Here is a 6,000-nt window from a genome sequence, read left to right as displayed (position 1 = left end):
CTGGGTTCCACGCCACTTAAGAGAAGATCATAAAGAGCAACAAAGGACCATCTGTGCCGAATTGCTTGCAGGTATGAGGCCGATTGTGGCAATTTTCGCCTAACATTGTCAAGAGCAATGAAACATAGGTTCATCTCTTTGAACCGGATACAAAACGGCAATCCATGGAGTGGCACCACACAACCTCTCCTCCAAAGAAAAATTTCAAAGCTGCACCCTTAGCCAGTGAAGTCATGGTGATGGCCCACTGGGACTCCTAAGGGTTATTCTGTTTGATGTGTTCCCTCATGGTGCAACAATCGACTCTAACGTTTTCGTCGCCACAAAAAAGGCAAACGAACTTCTCCTTCTCCATGACAACGAAAGGTGTCACATTAAGTCTTCACACCCGACAGGAGCTCACGAAACTTCATTGGACCATTCCTCCTCATCCGCACTACAACGCAGAGCTTGCACCTTCCATCTGTTTGGTCCAAGGACGTCACACAGAATGGAAATTATGTCGAAAAAAGGGGGTTTGTAGCTAGAAGAGTTGGGAATGATATAGTGTATTGAAATCCTGAATAAGACCAACCTGCTTTCAGAAAAAAAATGTGTTGCATTACTTATTGAACACCACTCGCACACAATGTTTACAAAAACTCAACTATTATGTTCTGATACAACTCCATGAGACCTGTCTGTGGACATTAGTTTATGAAAATCACAAAAGACTTTATGGAGATATTAATTTTCAAAGTTTATTTTAGATGTAAAATCTTTATCAACGAATAACTTAAAAACTACCTGCTTGATAGAGGGTGCATTTTCACCTACGCACTCATCTTATTTTTCTCTTTGTAACGGTGTTACTGGCTTTTCTGTACCTATTCTGGACCAGTTTTTATTGAATTTAGGTTTCTTTAGTGTCTGTACTGGTTATTGAGCTTAGCCATACCAGTTACCTCTTCAGTATTTTTCGCCAAACGCCTGGGTTTTTCCCAGACCACGAGGCCGGAGCGTGGGTTCACTACCCTCCCCCCCTCATGCAGCTGCAGTATTTCTCATAGCCTCAGTGTCCGCCAGTCACTGAAACTGGAACTTGCCGCCGCCTGCTCACGACGCTTTGACACTCGCTCAGCGATTTCACAGTCCAGCCTACCACGGACGGCACACCTTCTTAGCTGTCGAAACATACGCGAACATATCCATGCTTAACTCTCCTGTCACAGCAAGATGCGCTGCACAACAGCGTCTGCTGTTGAAAGTTTGCAGGCCCACATTTTGCCAAGATTGTTCGACTACGCTGCAGAAGTTTCGCAGGGAAGCACTTACACATCCTTCATACAGCCCCCATCTCTCCCCACACGATTTCCGTATTTTTGGAGCCCTGAAGAACGACTTTCGTGACCGTTGACTTTCTTCTCACGAAGAGGAGCAGGCCTGGGTACAGTCATGGTTCCGTAGGGAATTGCAACCATTTTTCCACGAAGGCATTGACTGTCTTGTCTCACAGATAGATAAATGCATTAAGAGCTATGGAACAGTTATGGCTATTATTTTTCTTATTTTTGAAATAATAAGTAGTTTACTTACTTTTCCCATCCGCTTCGTTTTCATCTGGCTGCTCCTAAAAAAAAAAGAAAAAAAAAAGCGCACAACGACGCAGTTATCCGAATGGGGTGGAAATACGTAGATATAATTTACATGTACAGTCAGACAAATGAATACAATTTCAAAAAAAAGAGTGATTTATTTAGGAGAAAGAGCTTTAACGTATTGAGCAAGTCAACAACGTGTTGGTTCAACTCTGGTATTTATGCAACCAGTTATTCGGGGTGGCATTGATTGACAGAGTTGCTGGAGGTCCTCCTGAGGCATATCGTGCCAAATTGTGTCCAAGTGGCGCTTTAGATCACCTTACTCCGGAGCTGGTTGTAGGGCTCTGCCCATAATGCTGCGAACATTTTCGACTGGGGAGAGATCTGGCTGCTTTACTGGCCAAGGTCGGGATTGGCAGGCACGAAGAAACTCTCGCCGTGTGCAGGCAGGTGTTATCTTTTTGAAATGTAAGTTCAGGATGGTCTGCATGAAGCGTAACTTAACGGGACGTAGAATATCGTCGATGAACCACTGTGGTGTAAGGGTGCTGCTGATGACAACCAAAGGAGTCCTGCTATGAAAAGAATTGGCAGCCCGCACCATCACTCCCGGCTGTAGGGCCGTTGGCGGAGGACAGTTCAGACACGTCTTCACTGGTCATTTAGGCTCTGTTCGAAGCGGACTGAAGACAGTTCTACTCCAGTCCTCCAGTCGATGAGATTACACGTCGAAGACGTGTCTGGAGACGCCCCGGACAGCGGTGGCATACAGCCTGGCTGTCGCCCTCCATACCGCCCGACGACCATAAGTGATGGTATGGGGTGCCATTTCTTTTCATTTCCATATGGGCGTAAATTTCAGAACCCACCAGGGTAGCCGAGCGCGCTAACGCGCTGCATCCTGGACTCGGGTAGGCGCGCCGACCACGGATCGAATCCGCTCGGCGGCTTAACGACGAGGGCTGGTGTGCCGGCCAGCCTGGATGTGGTTTTAGGCGGTTTTCCACATCCCGCTAGGTGAATACCGGGCTGGTCCCCACGTTCCGCCTCAGTTACACGACTCGCAGACATCTGAACACGCTCGCACTATTCCACTCGCCGCAGACAGCAGGGGTACACTAATTCCGTCCCGGGGGGTACGGGATGGCGGCAACCTAGCCAAATCCGTGCCTAACGTTGCCGACCCTGCGTCAGCGCGGTACAAGGCACCAGTGAAAGAAAGAATGGGCGTAAATATCAGCACGCTCGAGCACGGCGAGAGTCTCTGCTGCTCTTCTTCGTGCTTACTAAACCCTGCATTAGCCAGAAAGATCGCTGGACCTCTCCCCAGTCGATAACGTTTGGAGCATTATGGTCAGTGCCCGCCAACCATCTTGGAATTTTGACGATCTAATGTGCCAATTGGAGAGAATGTATCACCATATCCCTGAGGAGGACATTCGACAATTCTATCAATGAATGAGAAGCCAAATAACATCTTGCATAAGGGCCAGAGGTGGAACAACGTGTTACTCACTTGCTCAATTTGTGGCGCATTAAAGTAAACGTCGACAAGTGCGAGGCAGTTCTGTTCACTCGCAGGCCGAAATTACTGCGCAAACACCAAAATTGTAGACCAATAACACTACATGCAAGCCTAATACTCTTCACAGCGTAAGTCAGATACACCGGTGTTTGGATCGACTGGAAGCTTATATGGGGGGACCACATACAATACATGACCAACAGGGCAAACGCGAGACTCAAACAACTCTATCCTATGCTCAATAGGAATAGTATACTGAACAGGAGGGTGTCTAGGACATTATACATGACACTGATTAGACCGCTGATGACATACGCAGCTCCTGTCTGGGGATACGCAGCGTCCACAGACCTGGACCACATCCAGAAAATACAGAACAAGGTATTACGTATCATAAGCAATGCTCCCCGATACACACGGACAGCGGACCTTCACCGAGAATACCGACTGGAGACCCTCCAGGAAGTATTCAAAAAACTCGCGACAAGACTGTACAAGAAATCAAGTCACTCGAACAATCCTCACATCCTACACCTGGGAAACTACGATCACAACCATAGATGTAAACACAAGCGCCCAAAGACACTGCTTAGGGATTAACCATCTATGGTAACTTCGTAACTACGCAAATGACACAATGAGGCAAGCCCCTGCACATCAGCCACTGACAGGCTTGCTAGCTGAGCCTCTGCCATGAGAACTGGTAATCGCAGGGAAGCCATACACGACTCACAAACAAACGCCCAACACATATCACACTGCCAGTTCCTTCAGGACCATCGAACTGACAAACCTACAACGACACGGCTATGTTACAGCAGCAGCAGGTGGCCCAGTGTAAGTAGGCTGTTTATGTTTTCTTATTGGCAACGTTACGTAGCGCTCTGTATGAAAATCACTGGCTGTGCTGTGTGCAGTCTGTGGCTAGTTTGCATTGTTGTCTGCCATTCTAGTGTTGGGCAGTTGGATGTTAACAGCGCGTAGCGCTGTGCAGTTGGGTTGGAGGTGAGGCGCCGGCAGTGGTGGATGTGGGGAGAGAGATGGCGGAGTTTTGAGATTTGTAAGACTGGGTGTCATGAACTGCTATATACATTATGACTTTTGAACACTATTGAGGTAAATACATTGTTTGTTCTCTATCAAAATCTTTCATTTGCTAACTATGCCTATTAGTAGTTAGTGCCTTCAGTAGTTTGAATCTTTTATGTAGCTGGCAGTAGTGGCGCTTGCTGTATTGCAGTAGTTCGAGCAACCAAGATTTTTGTGAGGTAAGTGATTTGTGAAAAGTATAGGTTAATGTTAGTCAGGGCCATTCTTTTGTAGGGATTTTTGAAAGTCAGATTGCGTTGCGCTAAAAAAATATTGTGTGTCAGTTTAAGCACAGTCATGTATAATTGTTCAAAGGGGACGTTTCACCAGGAGACATCGTCGTGCCAGCAGCAGCAGCGCTCACATCCTCGTCAGGACTGATCATTCCATGACAATCTGGTATTGCTTCTATGGTATTGATGCATGATACCCAACCGCTAACATAACCTTACCTTGCACGATCCGTCGCAGATAGCAAGAAACCGCTACTGCCCTTACTACTCAACCTGACACTGTCGCAGAAGTTTTTTTTCCTTGGCACTTGCCTTGGCACTTTTTTCCGTTTGCCCTTCAACCGCTCTTCTTTCAAGCTTGATTCTCTCGAGCTTTTTCGACCGCTTCTATCACCCAGATGCGCCCGTATTAATGGGTAACCCTAACCAGACGTACGGATAACATCGCAGTTCCTACCTCCTACGATCTCCTAGATTCTAAATACTAACAATGCAGAGGTGACACCTTTTGAGTTGGTCACCGTGCTTGTGTGAGCGTGGAGGGGCTGACACCTAAAAAAAAAAAGCTCAATTTGTGATGCACTTTCTCTTGAATAAATCATGCAGTTGTTCTGAAACTATAATCATTCCTTTGTGTGTACATATACAGCACATCTACCTATTTCCGTCCCATTCGGACTATTTCTGCGTGGTGCGTCTTTTTTTGTCTTAAGAGTGTATAATGAAGTATTGCCTAAAAGAAGCTGAACAAGTATTCAGTCAGATCTTACCAAGATTTCATATCGGTGCAAAGACTGGCAACCTACTTTAAAGGTTCAGTGATGTTAAGTTTTACACTTCACAGAAAAAAAAATTGTATCCTGTGACTGTAAGATGAGTCACAGTTGGAATCAGTCACCTGTAACAAATACCTGGATGTCCGCCCCGATGTCCGTCGTCAGCGTGACGGATTGCCGTCCTATGGGCCCGGGTTCGATTCCCGGCTGGGTTGGAGATTATCTTCGCTCAGGGACTGGGTGTTGTGTTGTGTTCATCGTCATTTCATCTCCATCCGGGGCGCAGGTCGCCCAATGTGGCGTCGAATGTAATAAGACCTGCACCAAGGCGGCCGGACCTGCCCCGCAAGGGGCCTCCCAGCCAATGACATCAAACGCTCATTTACAATACCTGGATGTTATAATTTGTAGCGATGTGAAGCGTAACGATAACACAAGCTCACTCGTAGGATAAGCAGGTGACAGACTACATTTCATTGGTAGGAAGCTAGGGGAATGCGATCAGTCTACACAGAAGATCGCTTACCAAACACTCGTTAGTCTATATTGGAATATTTCTCATGTGTGTGAAACCCGTACCAAATATGACTAACAGGAGATACTAAAAGAATACAAAGAGGGGCAGCACGAATGGTTACAGGCTTGTTTGACCCATGGGAAATCGTCACGGAGGTGCTGATAGAAATAAACTGACAGACGTTTCAAGATTGACGATAACTATCCCGCAAAAGCCTACTTTAGTTTCACGAACCAACATTGAGTGATAAATCTAGTAATATACAACCCCCTGAATATCG

The sequence above is a fragment of the Schistocerca serialis genome, chromosome 2 (assembly GCF_023864345.2).
Source record: "Schistocerca serialis cubense isolate TAMUIC-IGC-003099 chromosome 2, iqSchSeri2.2, whole genome shotgun sequence".
Lineage (NCBI taxonomy): Eukaryota > Metazoa > Arthropoda > Insecta > Orthoptera > Acrididae > Schistocerca > Schistocerca serialis.
Note: the sequence above shows the minus strand (reverse complement) of the source record.